Genomic DNA, 16,338 nt, shown 5'->3' with positions numbered 1-16,338 from the left:
GAGGATTTGTACCTAATCTAACTACCATGCCTTCATTTTCACCACACATTTGGCTATTTATAGAAAAAAAAAAAATACTCCATGAAAAAACCATAATATAACTCTACTTTGCAGACAAATGTTACATAGTCTGGCTGAAAAAAAGATAGAAGTCCTTTCACTTCAGCCATTAAAAAAAAAAAAAAGTTATAATCCTATACCCACAGTTGATCCAGAGGAAGGCAAAAAAAAAACCCAGCAAAGCATGATCCAATTTGCTCCTGCAGGGGAAGAAATTCCTTCCTGATCCCCCGAGAGGCAATCGGATATTCCCTGGATCAACTTTACCTATAAATGTTAGTATCTAGTTATATTCTGTGTATCCAAGAAAGAATCCAGCCATTTTTTTAAAGCAATCCACTGAGCTGGCCAGAAACAACTCTTGAGGGAATCTATCCCACATTTTCACAGCTCTAACTGTGAAGAAACCTTTCTGTGTTTGGAGATTCAATTTCTTTTCCTCCAGACATAAAGAGTGCACCAAGTTCACTATATGGACCACTGATGTATTTATACATGTTGATCATATCGTCCCTTAATCTCCTCTTATAAAAGATTCAGTTCCTCTAATCTTTCCTCATAGCTGAGCTCCTCCATGCCTCTTATCAGTTTGGTTGCCCTTCTCTGTACTTTCTCCAGTTCCCCAATGTTCTTTTTGTGAATTGGTGCCCAAAACTTAACTGCATATACCAGATGAGGTGTTACTAATGATTTGTACCGGGGTAATAGGATATCTCTCTCTCTGGCGTCTATACCTCTTTTAATACAAGAGAGGATTTTGCTCGCTTTAGAAACCGCAGCTTGGCATTGCATGTCATTATTAAGCTTGTGATCTACCAGAACTCCCAGATCCTTCTTCACCATTGATTCCCCCAGTTGTACCCCCCCCTAGTATGTATGATGCATGCATATTCTTAGCCCCCAAGTGCATAACCTTACATTTATCAACATTAAACCTCATTTGCCACATAGTTGCCCAATTAAACAGTGCATTGAGGTCGGCTTGTAAATTGGAGACATCCTGTAAGGACGTTATTCCACTGCACAGCTTGGTGTCATCTGCAAAGACTGAAATTTTATTTTTAATCCCAGACCCTATATTGTTTATTAATATATTAAAAAATAAGGGTCCGAATACTGAACCTTGGGGTACACCACTGACAACCCCAGACCATTCAGAGTATGAATCATTAACCACTACTCTTTGAATACGATCTCTTAGCCAGTTTTCTAACCATTTACATACGGATTTTTCCAAGCCCATAGACTTCACCTTACACATTAGCCGTGTGTGGGGAACTGTGTCAAATGCTTTTGCAAAATCCAAATATACCACGTCCACCACCACCCCTCTGTCCAAGGTCTTGCTCACCTCCTCATAAAAAGAAATCAGATTTGTTTGACAACTTCTGTCTTTCATGAATCCATGCTGTCTGTTGCTTAAAATATTTTTTTCCAGCAAGAACTCATCTATGTGGCCTTTTATCAAACTCTCCAGTATCTTCCCAACTATAGAAATTAAACTAACAGGTCTATAATTACTTGGTAAAGATTTTGACCCCTTTTTAAATATTGGCAGCACATTGGCCTTATGCCAATCCAATTGTACTATGCCAGTCATTAAAAAGTCCCTAAAAATTAGAAACAATGGCTTTGAAATGACAGAGCTCAATTCTTTAAGGACCCGTGGGTGTATACCATCCGGTCCAGGTGCTTTATTCACCTTTATTCTGTCTAAATATTTTTGGGATCATATCAATTGTAATCCAATGTGGATCATCTGGAGCTGTGTCAATACCATGCCCATTATGGACAAGAGCTCCTCCATGCTCCTTTGTATAAACAGAGCTGAAGAAGGTATTTAATAAATTTGCCTTCTCTTTGTCCCCAGTCACTCACTCTAGATTTTGTAAAGGGCCTACATGCTCGGACCGGACCTTTTTACTATTAATATATTTGAAGAATTTTAGGGGTTGATCCTGCTATCTTTTGCAATCTGTCATTCGTTTTCAATTTTTGCGGCCTTTATTTCCTTTTTGCATATACGGTTATATTCTTTGTAATGTTTAAACGATGATAGCGTTCCTTTATTTTATTTAATAAAATCTCTTTTCTTATTATCTATAGCTTTTTTTTAACTTTGGCTGTAAGCCACATAGGTTTGATTTTTTGCCTTTTAAACTTGTTCACATACAGTCTTTTTAAAGAACTCCCATTTCTGTGTTGTGTTAATTGATGCCAATATTCCCTCCCAGCCTAAGTCTTGGAGAGCAGCTCTCAGCCTTGGAAAATTAGCTCTTAAAATTTAGCATTTTTATTTTTCCCGTATGTGCTTTCTGTTTACATTTAACAATAAATGAAATCATGTTATGGTCCCTGCTACCCAGATGTTCTTTTATATGGACATTCGTAATAAGCTCTGCATGGTTTGAGATTACCAGGTCCAGCAGAGCATCATTCCTAGTTGGGGCCTCTATGAACTGTACCATAAAAGTGTCCTGTAGTAGGTTTAAAAATGTTTGCCCTTTAACTGTTCCTGCAGTACCGTTACTCCAGTCAATTTCCAGATAATTAAAATCCCCCATTATTATCACTGTCCCAGCCCTTGCAGCCCTTTCGATCTGTGCAAGGAGCAGAGTTTCCACCTCCACATTAACACTGGGAGGCCTATAACAAACTTCAATGATTACATTTGTAGTGCGCACCCCCATGTGCAGTTCCACCCATAATACTTCAGCCTCATCACACTCTCCAACTAGGCCCTCTTTCACACTCGCTCTGAGATCATTTCTCACATAGAGACAAACAACACCACCTTTCCTATTTACCCGGTCTCTCTGAAAGAGCATAGCCAGGAATATTAATGGCCCAGTCATGTGAGGAATAAAGCCAAGATTCAGCAATACCAATTAAATCATAGTTCTCTTCATGCACCAAAGCTTCCAACTCACCTATTTTGCTTGGCAGACTTCTGACATTGGTGAACAAACACATTAATTCATTGACACCTTGTTCACACGTATTTTACATCCTTTTTATTTTCATACAAATGGTACCCATTCCACTGGTTCTTTGTAACATAGGAACCTTATCTGCCATAGGCTTCCCCCCCATCTTTCCCCATTCCACCCACCAATAAGTACTGACCCCTATCTGATCTGTCTACCCCATTATAATCAAATTCTCCTTCCCCCCTTGATCCTAGTTTAAATACTCCTCCAGCCTCCCCCATAAACCTTTTCCCCAGCACAGCAGACCCCCTTCCATTTTGGCGCAAACCATCTCTAGCATATAAGCTGCCCCCCAACGAAAAGTCAGCCCAGCGTGCTAGAAACCCAAATCCTTCCCTCTTACACCAGGTCTTTAGCCATGCATTGAGTTCTCAAATCTCCCCCTGCCCTTCCTGAGTTGCGCATAGCACAGGTAATATTTCAGAGAATATCACCTTGGAAGCCCTTCCCTTCAACTTGCAGCCTATTTAAATTGATTCTTAGGGAGCCTCCACCTTCCATGTATTCTGTCATTGGTTCCAACATGGACCAAGACAGCTGGGTTATGCCCAGCCCCTACCAGTAATTTATCAACCTGGTCCACATGCCGAACCTTGGCAAAAGGTAGACAGCAAACCAATCGGTTGAGGCGATCACTTTTTCTATCAGTCCTTCTGATTATAGAATCCCCTACTACCACCAGCTGTCGAGGCCTTACTGCACTACCCTCACCACCCCTCCCAGATGGTCTGCCCTCCCGGCTGTTAGGGATAGCAGTGACATCCAGGGCTGCCACCCCTGAGCTTGCCACCTCCACATCTTCACCCAACTTGGCAAATCTGTTTGGGTGCAAAAACCCAAGGCCGGCCTTCCTTTTCTGTGAGCCCCTACCATTCCTTCTCGTTACAGTAACCCATATTCCTACCTGATAATCCTGATTAGCCCCTCCGCCCTCCACATCAATCCCATTAGCTACCTGCTCAAGCAGCAGAAGACCCTTTTCAAGGTTCTTGGTTCAGTCCAGTGTTGCAACTTGCTCCTCCAGATCTCTAACACGAGTTTCCAGAAGGGCAACCCACTCACATCTGTCACAGCGGTATCCATCCTGGAGCTGTTGCTGCATTGTTGCATACATGCGGCATACTGTGCACTGCACAAAACCTTTCACCCTGCTAGCACACATTATCCCAGTTACAATATTAATAGGAAATATCAGATGTCACGTACAGATTAGTAGACTCCTGTTATAATCTCCTGTTTTTCACTCTTTTTTTTTTAACTCCTTATCAAATGTCCACTTTGTCAAAAGGTCCGGCAAGCAAAATACAGGCAAGCTCAGAAAAAGCTCTACAGCAAGTTATATAGTACCTATATCACCTGTGAACAATTAACCCCTCCCCTTAATTAGCAGACTGAAGGAAAACAAGGAAAAGAAGAGAGAAAAAATGCTATTTAAGAAGTGCCAGAAAGTGATTTAAAAAAGTTAAAGCTTTTAGTAAGACCCAAAGAAGAAATAAAAACTACAGGCACCAGCAATCAAAAGTAAAACTTTTTCACTCTCCACTCAAATTTCCCACTCTTTTTAAATGTCAGCCAGCAAAAAATGGCAGACACTGTAAGACAGATTAGAAAGGTTTGAAAAAACATTTTGTTATTTCAAATTTGGAGCATCCCTTATGTTTATTACCTTTTGTAATAAGGGTCAGTCATTCACAATCTAAAGACAACTTGGAATGTTCACATTGTAAAGCAGGGCTTTCTTCCTATTTTTATAAAGGCGCTTAACGCAAACTTGTCACAGGTTTACAGAAATCAAAGTAATTTCATGTGCATGGCAACCAAACTAATTTCAAATGCCATTTTCCAATGCCCGGGTCTAAAGATAGATGGTTTCTACAGGGTATTACAGGCTGTCAAACAAAAAATTAGGTTTCTCCTATGGGACTTTAATGCAGCTAAACACCACAATGTGTGTATGTATAAAAGTAATTATTGTTACATTTATGAATATTGTATTAAGTTTGTAAAACAATTTATCTAAAGTTACAAACTGTTCCTCAAAAACTTGATACAGGAGTTCCAAGGGTGGTTTTACTTTCCCTATACAGTCAAGCAAAACCTGAACTTTCCTTTTAAAGGCAACACTGAATACAATTTCACAATATTTTTTAGATGTTAGGTTGCTGCCCTATTTTAAATAACACATTTTCAATCAGTCACTTTTTCAGAAAATTAAAGCAACTGTCAAAAGGTTTTAATTACATTGATGTGCATTTACACTGGCTTATAAACATTTTCATTTGTGTATGTAAATGTGCATTAGTGCATGTACACGTGTTTTAGTGCATTTAACTGCACACACTTGAAGTAACAAATGTGAAAGGCAGTTGGATGAGGTTGGAGTTTTTATGAAAGGGTATCAAGGAAAAGCTTTCCTGAGGGGCTGTTTGGGGATTGCATAAGCAAAGGGAGAATCAGTGTGCAAGGACAAAGAAGAAATATTAAAATATGCTTTTAAAAGCATTATATTTGTTTACTTTCCTTCTTATGAAGGTCAGGAAAAGTCAAGTAGCTTCTGTGAGATGCAGGTCCTGGTGAACCCCAAGTAAGAATATACAGTAACTGCAGAAGATCAAAATGTCAGGACTTCCTAGAATCTATAATTGCACAGTGATGTAAATATAGCACACCATGACATCTCCACATAACACAACGTATACAAACAGATATTTCTTCTCTTTAAAAGGCATTGACATGGTTTTAATAAAAGTACAAAACATATTCCCTTAGAAAGTAAAGTAATAGCTTAACCTGTTATCTTTTGTGCAAGATTCGGAGCCTCTGGCACTGCAGCTGCTGTAACTTCATATTCTGACAGCTGTGATTGGTTGAATACAATGACTGAAGCAAACAATATGGTGTCAGATAGGACCTCTCCCTACTGTACAGAGTGATATCACGAAGGTAAATTATAGACAAACAGGTGTTTGTCAACAGGTCTTCCAAAGAGAGAAAGTATAAAGATTTTGGGGGGTTGATGTGGGGAAGAGTTAAAGGATAACAACTGAAAGTTCAGTCCAGAAAACACAACAGTGATGTCAGATGCCTGCAAGTTACTCGATGTAATTAATACATCAGTGATGTCAGACGCTTGCAGTTACAATGATGTAAAGTACCTGGAACACGGCGATTCTATTGGCCAAACATATGACTCAAAAATGTATCCACATCCATTGCTACATAAGCAAACGTTCAGTACATGTTCAGTATGAGTAGAGTATGCTCATCACTAATGCACTAGGCTACATAGCCAAGTTATTTTATGTTGAAATTGTGATTTCAATCAACAGATAAGGAATGGAATTTTTTTTTTTTTGAAGCAATCACTTTTTATAAAGAAGGACTCAAGAAAAACTATTGATGACTTGTTAAAGGTTAAAAGACTATTTTGTTAAATGACCCCCCCCCCTTTCATCTTCCCAAAGGCCTATACTTACCTTTCCTTGTTTCTCAGAGATCTTTGCTGAGATGCCCGCTGGGAACTACCATTGCAGAAGCATCCCCGTCAAGTTTTTCTCGCTCTATACATAAGCAAAAGAATCTCTATTCCTTTTTGGCCACTGCTAGCATACATAATAGATGTCCTATCCATAGAAATCAATGTAGATAATTCCATGTACGCACAGAAAAAGAACCTAGCCAGGGGACTCTTGCAGCTACAGCTACGCAGTGAAGATTTTGGAGGACCAAAGAGAGAAAGTATAAAGATTTTGGGGGGTTGCTGTGGGGGAGAGTTAAAGGATAACAACTGAAAGTTCAGTCCAGAAAACATGCCTGCTGATGGGCTAGGAGAGCTACAGGGCAAGCTTCTCATGTATCTCCTATTCTAGGGATGCTGTTAAGCAGTACACTGCATTATTATTATATAGGATTTATATAGTGCCAACAGTTTGCGCAGCGCTTTACAAAATGAAGGTAGACATTACAGTTACAATACAATTTGGTACAAGAGGAAACAGAGGGCCCGGCTCGTTAGAGCTTACAATCTAGGATCATCACAGGACTATTGGCAGGTCTTACAGTATGTACTAACGTGGTTGGTAGCAGGGCTGTGGGGCAAGATTCAAGAATGCAGAACTGGAGCATGCTGGGAGACATGGGGGTGCAGGCAGGGAAGGTACTGAAAATGAGGCAAGTTAGGCACTGAGCTGGACCAGGAGGATGCATTGGTTAGCTGGAAGAGACACCTGCATGGTTATGGAGGAAATTTAAAAAAAAATGAATTCCTTTTTAGATTTGATATTGTTTTGACTCAGGAACCAAGGTGGGATGCCTGGTCAGAGAGACTGCCCAACATTTTTGAAAGAAAAACAAAAAAAAAAAAAAAACACTATGTATTGACAAGTACTTGGTCCTGCTCCAGAGTTAAAGTGTACCCTAGGATGTTAAGTGTGTTAGGTCTACGGAGCGCGTCCTGCTCTCATCTCCATAACATATGAAACAAAATAAGAGAATTTCATTGTTAGGGTTACGCACACTTCAATCCCTACTTTTCTCCATGTTTGTCACCTGCACTACTAGCAAATATTAGGCCAGCCTTAGCTATGGTCATGGAAACTTGCTTTCATGACTGCAGTCATGTTTTACACATTGTATACAAATTATATCAAATGATATCAAAGCTAAACTCCACCCAGGAGCAACAGAATATTAGCAAGGTACTTGACTCATTGTGCAAAAATGCTCTCCTATTCTTTTTATAGTCAGGGTTTCCACTACTACTTCTCCCCCAAAATGGTCCATTCTGCCTCCTGTTTATTTAGGCTTCTGGGTTGTGCATGTTGAGCACCACCTTTTGTTCCTTATGAAGAAATTACTCCCAGTCAGGTTGCCTCCTTGTTTTAGCTTAAAGCATAATTAAACTCATTGATTTTAATGGCTTCCCAAAAGAGTTACGTCCAAGCCATACCATGAATGATAATTGTCACAATTGCTTGTGCTATCAAATGTCTGGTGTCATAACCAATCACATATGCAGCACCATGGTAACGGCAGATAAAACAGAGGCTAATATGTATGGCAGCTTCCTTGGCTGTAAGGAATAGTAGGGTTTAGTTTCACATTAATGAAGGAGAAGCATGATGCTTATGTCACACATCCTTCTGTGGGCAGGTATGATCTCCAAAGCAATTAATTGCATACATCCTCCCTTTGGTGCCTGGGAGTAGAGCATTTTTTCAAGGAGCCAACTAGGGAATACTCAAGAATTTATCAAAAATGCATTAACTAAAAACTGTACAGAGTTTTTATTGAGTGAGGAGAGAAGGATTTATGTATCCAAAATGGCTAGAATCCTGGAGTCAAGCTTTAAAATCTGTTGAGCAAGCTACACTGTCAATTGTGTTTAGTGGTCCACGGAGAAAGAAAAATACATTGAAAAGGAGACCTTTCCCTCACAAATGTGCCCAGTATGCTTGTAGTACAGAGAGATGCAACTACTGTGACACTAACATAACAGTAATATCCAATTTACATTTTACCCTACTGCCACATAAACATGCAAGCAATGTGCAAAACTGACAGGCGTATATGTGGGAGTACATTTACAGGGTCACATTTCAGGCTGAATTCAGTCCAAAGTAAACAGACCAAGAAAGATAAACCCAAGTAAAACAGGAAATTGTTTCTTTATTGTTTACCTACTGTGGAAAGTATTTTTAAGAAAATATTTACAATGATATTTTCTAAAGCACAATTTAGCTTTCTAGAATATATCTTAATAAACGTAATTCATCATGTGCCGACACCTGTAAGGAAAGGTCAGTTTAGCTGACCCCAGTCTTGTGCAGGAGCTACACATTCCTGGTACTCTAACAAAATTTTGCTTAAAGGGCAACAGTTTTACCTACGAAATGATTGGTGTAGCAATCGTGCGCACAGATATGGCCGCGGACCACCATGTTGCTAAAGATCCTCCATCTTATGTCATTCTCACTCCAAAATCAGCCCCCCTCCCTTTCTGGTGTGTGGCAGGAGGTCCGGTGTGGCTCAGTTCAGGAGAGCACAGGTCACAGCTGGATACCCTTGATGGTTGTAAGCCCAATTAGCTGATGCCAGGGTGTCTGTCTCACTCTTGCTCTGAAGCTGATCGTAAAGCTATAAACCCATCAGTCACTGGACTTCAAAAGCATTCCGGGATAGCAGTAAAACATATATCTCATTTGGAGACCACTTTTTTATACACTTTCATAATTTCTCATAAGAAATACGTATAAGAATACAAAGCATATATTCAGAGAGGTCATTTTAATACAAGTCACCTGATACCTTACACCCCTAGATTACGTCTACCCGGGAGCAGAAAGCAATATCTCTTTAACAGTCACAGCCAGATATGTCATATCTGGTGTCTGGACGTTCAGAATATTCTGCATATTATCCTGCCAGTGGCTAGGCTGCTGCATGCACCAATGGAAGGTTATTGACCATGATATAAACTGCGTGGGATTTGGTCATAGCCTGAGTTCCCCGCCTACACACCCCTCCCCAAATGAGGAGATTGGTTCTCTGCTTTAAGGAGACACCCTGCTGGGTTCCTAGAAAAAGGCTGTTATGCCTGGGGAAAAAGATGAAGAGATCTCCCTTTTAACATCAGGAACCAACTTTGGGAGAAACGGAACGCTTTTGTTCAGAACACTTGAATTTTCTTAACCAAGGACTTTGGCAAGTACTCTACCTCTCTAAACTTCCTTCTGTTATCTCCCTGTTCTGTTATTGCTCTCTGTATATTTTATATATATATATATATATATATATATATATATATATATATATATATATATGCGCTACATCTTTTTCTTTAAATATTTTTATGACCTTTTCAGTAATAAATCCTATTTTCTGAAAAGTGTTGAACTGTTTCCAAAGCCCTTTAATGCAAACTAAGAATCCCTGTCTCTGAAGAGCGCTACTGTGTGTTTTAAACTTCTGCATACATCTGCCTGCGGTGACAGTGTGTATACAGACGCTTATTCAAACATCATAGTGTTACTGCTAAGATTGGCGAGTTTCCTCCTTCTCCGTACAAAAAGGCGTTGGTGGCAGTGTGAAGGGTTAATTGCGTAATTAACCTGACCCAGTAACAATCGCTCTCAGGCTGCGGCACATAGATTGTGGTCCAGTGAGCTGGAAAATCTTTGTGCAGGTTGCAGCTGAGCGTGGCATTGTTACGCAAGTGACAGGGAGGTTTTAGATTGGCTAGTCCTTCGGTCACAAGTTGGTGAGAAGGGCTGGGGGTCTGACTCTGCTACCCATTCACAGAAGCCTTTTATTATGAAAACTAGGTTTCTATGATTGGGCAGGAGGAGGGGAGGGGTGGGCATAGAAGCTGCATCGACTCTGCAACTAGGGGGAGCCGAGACCAGATAGTCCAGTGTTGGAGTTTCTTCCAGGAGTTCCATAAGCCTGTCAGATGTAAATTAAGGAAATAAGCCCAGGATCTGGTATGCACCTCACCGGACTTAATTCATAGTATGCCTGCACTTTATACAAAGAAGCTGAATTCCTAGAGTTCGCTTTAAATCTGTAAAAATTGCAGGGAATTCATACTGGGCCTACAAAAAAATATGTATATGCAAATTGCAACGTTTCCTCTAAAGTCAAGTTTATCCCTGGTGCCAACTACACTTGCAGAAAATAACAGGGTGGTATTACAGGAAAAGGATCCCCTTTGTTTTATTACACAAGAACCTATTTGTTTTATGTAACCTGAAAACACTGGGTGAAGCTGACAAACACAACTACTTCTAAACAAGTCACCATTTGAACCCATATATTTATAGAACTATATATTCTATGGAAAAAATGCCATATTTCCTCAATTCATGAAGGGTGGTGCAGACACTCATTAGAAGTGTGTTTCACCTCTGTACAACAAAAGCTGGTGCATGCAATAGGTTCATGAATATGCGCCAGAGTCAGCACTATTTACATGAAGTGGTCTTATTCACGTCCATCCTAGGAACTCCAATATGGCAGTATTCCTAAATGAATCTATCATGGCCACAGCTGCATATTAGAAAGGAACTTTATGAATTTGTTTTGGAACTATGAAACTGTCACACACCTTTTATGAATTTGGTGCAAGAGTGTCACACAGCCATAAAGCCAGAGCTGCATTGCAAAGCATTTATTGAATCAACCCCAGTGTTTCTTTTTCAAGACTTTTCATATACAACTGCACAGCTCCCAATTGTCCCTCTGTTGGAAATAAAACTCCATGTTCTCTAATTCTCAGCCATCCCTCAGTTGGGTTTCTTGTACAGAACTGAATAAGTAATTGTAATTTTTAACATTTACTAAACTTGCCAACTTTAAATTACTGCATTGATATTCAAAGGTTAGCAAAGAGAAACAAATGCTGAAAAAGCACTAGTGAGTTGACCTGACAATTTTTCTGAGAGTTCTTGTTTTGTGTGACTTGGGAATGCATCCTGTGCCAATTTTTTGTCTCCCATCTTTCCCATGTCAATGTTTGGAAGAATGCAACTTTGTAATATAAAGTCACATTCTTTTTAATATGCATATCCTAGTAAGGAAGAATATAGCATGTCTGAAACAACGTTTCATGCCAGCTCAATTATAGCTCAATCAGATTCATAGGGATTAAGCAGTCTGCTTGTGAGAAGCATGCCTTGGATTTGCTGCAAAGGAATTGGACACGGAAGCTTCCTAGCAGGAAGTCATAATCTAGCATGAAGGATGCAATTTCAGTTGCAGAAGTCTAACATTGTCACAAAGATCACAGACAGATGTGCAGCCCCTTGATCAAACATCGGAAATGACAGAAACACAGTCTAGGAGTACAAGGAACAGCTGAAGGTGGGAGAAAGAAAGGAAAGGAAAAGTTATCCAACATTTGTTAGATATACTTAATTTTACCTCATTAAAGTATAACTATAGACAATTTTTTGGATGAAAAAAAAGTTACAACAAAGCGCAAACATGAAATTCTTGAATTCTTCCCTCCATTGCTTATAGGGCTCTCATTATGGTTTGTTTTGTTTTTGATTAACTACGATAAGCATAAAAATGGATTAAGAATTATTACACACTTGAATCGAAGCACCTAATCAGTTTCTCAAAGTAAGAACATGTGGCTTTTTGTGCCGATAATTTCATTGCCTGACAAGGTAACTGCAGGTCTTCAGAGGTTACTGTAGTGTTAATGGTATTAAGAGGGGAAAAAAGATCACAGTTGGGGGTCCAGAGAAGAGGGTTAGCTTATGCCAATGGATAATATGTGCTGGGTTAAGGAGTATGTACATCTAAAACATCCCACTATTTACTTCCTACTGCATTTTGACAAACAATCATCTTTGTGCGAAAAAGCATTATGCTTTTGGGGTCTACATGGCTCTAACAGTCACTTTGATGCAGAAAAGTTCAAAAGTCCAACATGCCTGTGCAACTTCACCCATCCTTTACACATTGATACAGGCAGCTCAGGGTCATAAAAAGATGAAAAAAGGCACCTTCTAATTTATTGCAGATGGTAATCTTCTCTATTCATCCACCAGATGGTGCTGTGCATGTAGAAAGTATGTGAACCACACCACTAACAGAAAGAAATCCTAGAGATGCTGAAATTATGGAAGTAAAGTAACTACCTTCCTTCTCCCCAGCCAGGTTCTTGGATTTGCCATGGGAGCTCATTTGCACACTGAGAATTTATTACACAGCACTTAAGTAGGGCCAACAGTTTGCACAGCACAAAACAAAGGGAGACAGTACAGTTATAATACAAAGTGATACAAGACAGATACTATAGATACTGCTCACCCATTACAAAAGAAGAAAATTCCAGTACAGTAAAGTTGCACAATTTATATGGGAGTTCTACACAGAACCATGTGCTGTGGAATGTGTAATGATATAAACACCTTACTATGAGGTGTACCTTTATTAAAGGATGGTGCATAACAAATGAGAAGTAAAAGCACAAGCCTGTGGCTTTAAAAAGTCTGGTTCCAGATGGACGGCCCGTCCACTCAGAGGGGAGCTGTGGAGGAGAGGAGTGCCTGTCAAGTAGGGGCAAAGTGATCGCGGCGTCCCAGGTGACGTCACCGCGATGTCTGGGAGACGGGGGAGAGGACACTACATGCTGAGAGGAGAAGGCCGGTTACCAGGACACTACATGCTGTACATTAAGAGTTACTTTTAAGCATCAGGTTAGGTTTCAGAGTAGTGAAGTGGGTAAAACTAAAGCAGACCCTGACCCAGGAAGGGAAGAACAGCCCCTTTTCTTCTTCCCCTCCAACACCTTATTTTTTCCATTTTCAGAAGGTAGGTACTTTTTTTATTTTTTACAGAAACCCACACTCCTGCTTCCTCAAACCTCACTTTGGTGAAGAGAACGTCATTTTGAAGTGCCCCTCTAGCCAACAGCCCCATGGGACATATTGCACATCCCAGGAGGCTGCAGGACTCTATTTCTGTCCCTTGTCCATGCGCAGTGGGGTGTTGGCAGTGAAACTTCATGAAGCTTCCAAAATTCAAGATGGTTGCACCAGAGAGCTGAAGCCCAGCAAAGAATCGGCTGCATGGGGGACAATGCTGGACCCCATGGGCTGGTAAGCAAATTTTTTTTTTTTTTTAAAGCCAGCAGCCACAGTATTTGCAGCTCTAGACTTTGATTTTTTTTTTCCCATAAACCAGCTAAATTTCCTCTTTACAAAAACAAAGTCTATGGATGATCTGGCCTTATGTTGCCAACAAATTGGCCCTTGATGTCTGTTAACTGTCCTCTTCTTGAAACAAACTTTTTAATAAAAATATTGCGAAAGAAAAAAATAAATATAAGGTCATGCAAAGAAACAATAAATATATCTTGAACTTTGAACTTCTAGCTCTGGGTTGCTGGGTTCCTGGCACTGGAATCTAACAAATCATGTTTATCGGTTAAAGCATTGGTGCTCAACCTGTGGCCCTCCAGTTGTTGCGGAACTACAAGCCCCATGAGGCATTGCAAGGGTGACAGTTACAAGTATGACTCCCATAGCCAGAGGCATGATGAAACTTGTTGTTCTGCAACAACTGGAGGGCCACAGGTTGAGCATCCATGGGTTAAAGCAAACCCTCTCATCCTTTTAACTTTCTAGAAGTCCTGACAAAGAGCACACACAAAATTCCAGCAGTTACTTATTAGCTATAAAACCAAACCTCTGTTCATTACTCTGAATCTGGATATTCTGTGTAAAAACTTGCCTTAACTGACTTTAAGGATATGTTCATCTTTGGAAAATGTTACATTTTCCACCTGTTTTAAGGGTGGAACATGCAACATGTTCCAGCATTTGCACCTGCTCCATCCGATCGCCCCCCTCAACCCCCACCCAGCCTTTGGTGACAGCTGGTGGAGAATCTTCTCCCTGCACCAGCTGTCACAATTTGAAAACAGCACAGCTGTGTGGGGCTCTGCCCACATGGCCACATTATTCAATTTCCTGTGAATGAATATACTACAAGTACCATCAACCATTGTGGATGACGACCTGTAGTTCTCAAACCGCAAGGGTGCTGGTAAGTGCTCTCATAGTTCATTGATGTTCCTGCTCTCCAGTAACTGCCTGCCTGTACAAGAGTCTGCAGGAGTCTGACATTGGATCCACGATATGCTGATCACAGGTGCAATGGTCTGTAGGCTCCTTAGGAAAAAAAAATGCAAATGTTTTTAAAATGTGGGAAAACATGAGCATTTACTATTTTTTTTGCAGAAGGCGAATCCTTTAAAGCTGAGCTAACCCTCACAAATAAAAGTACTTTTGGATGCAAGGAACAACTGAATTCACAATGATCAGGAAAGAGCAAAAGAGCCAAGGTGAAAATGCAGAAACCAACATCAACCAGATTATCACACAATGACTCTTACTTAGATAACATAGGTTAATTAAGTGTCAATGTTATGATTAGTTATTATATATTCATCAAGTTATATAGTTTTGCCTGTGCTGATTAGGGAGATGTACACCAAAGTCCTATCATAGTGATACCCAGGGTATTATTGTGAGCAGGGCACAGTAAAAGCCTGTCAGAGGTTCTGCCTCTTCCTTGTTTTCCAAGTATCCTCTTGGTGTATGGCCACAGAAACGCTTCACCCTTTTTCAGAATTGTAATGAAGAATTTACAGTTAAAATTAATATTTGGATATAAAACTTACAATATGGTTTAACATACAAATAAAATATTAAATACGAGAAAAACGAAAGTTCCAAGATCTCAGTCCTGTGATATGTTAGCACAAAAGCTTAGTTTTAGACTTTTAGGTTAAAATGAGAGCCTTTCCACACCCACTCACTGTTGTAACACATTGTAAAATGAAATGCATTGTACTAGGTGTGCTGCCAATCATTTGCAAAGATACCCCAGTGTACATGTACTGCTGCCAATTCACCTGCAATACAGCACAGGCCACTTGCACCTTTAGCCATTTAGGAAAAACCTTTTATTTTCTTCAGTGAATACAAGGCCTTCTCTGATTAGACAAGGCAGAGATTGTGATGTCAATTATCCCTTGTATTCATTGGCTACAAAGAAGGGACATCTGGATATTTTTTTTACTGGCTCAAAGTAAGTGTTTAAACTAATCTCAAGAATTCTTCTTTAATGGTTTCTAATAATCCAGTGTATCATAACTTATAAAAATACCAGCATTAATGCAATAAATAGTGTGAACTGGCCCTTAGTAATTGGAGTCCTGGGTTGGGGTTAGTGAGTGTTTTCATGTAAGTGAAAAGTTAAGACATGATTTAAGTTATAGCGATACTAAAGGCGAAGGCTTTTTTTTTTTTTAATAACAAACGTTCTAATTACCTGCTCTGTGTAATGGTTTTGCCAAAGAGCAGGGAGAGCCCCCAGCAAGCCAAGACTCTCACAGACATCTCTGGATATCGCGATTGAGCTCAGGGGAGTATTGGGAGGGCGGGGGCTCTGGGGACTGCTGCACACAGGTTTTTCACCTTCATGCATAGATTGCATGAAGGTAAAAAACCTTGAGACTTTAGAACCACTTTAACCGACTCCCGCCTGGCATATAAGGAAATGATGGGCGGATGGCGGTTCTCTCGTTTCGGGAGGACATCATATGTTGTCCTCCCACTCTAACTGCGCATGCGTGCCCCCGGGGACGTACGGCGATTAGTGTTGCGCTGTGTCCCTGGGGCACAGCAGATCACTGATCAGCGTAAAGAGCCAATGATGTTGGCTCTGTCATGTGATCAACTGTGTCCAATCACAGCTGATCACATGTAAA

At 40.2% G+C, this 16,338-nt stretch overlaps 1 protein-coding gene across 3 annotated transcripts in view; it reads left to right on the top strand.

Annotated features, from left to right (window-relative positions):
• Positions 1-16,338, top strand: part of ANGPTL1 (angiopoietin like 1) — a 49,112-nt gene that overhangs the window by 14,140 nt on the left and 18,634 nt on the right. The window lies entirely within an intron of this gene.

Source organism: Staurois parvus, unplaced genomic scaffold (assembly GCF_062004578.1).
Source record: "Staurois parvus isolate SC_StPar_1 unplaced genomic scaffold, SC_StPar_1.0 ptg000332l, whole genome shotgun sequence".
Lineage (NCBI taxonomy): Eukaryota > Metazoa > Chordata > Amphibia > Anura > Ranidae > Staurois > Staurois parvus.
This window is presented reverse-complemented; position numbering and strand designations above follow the sequence as displayed.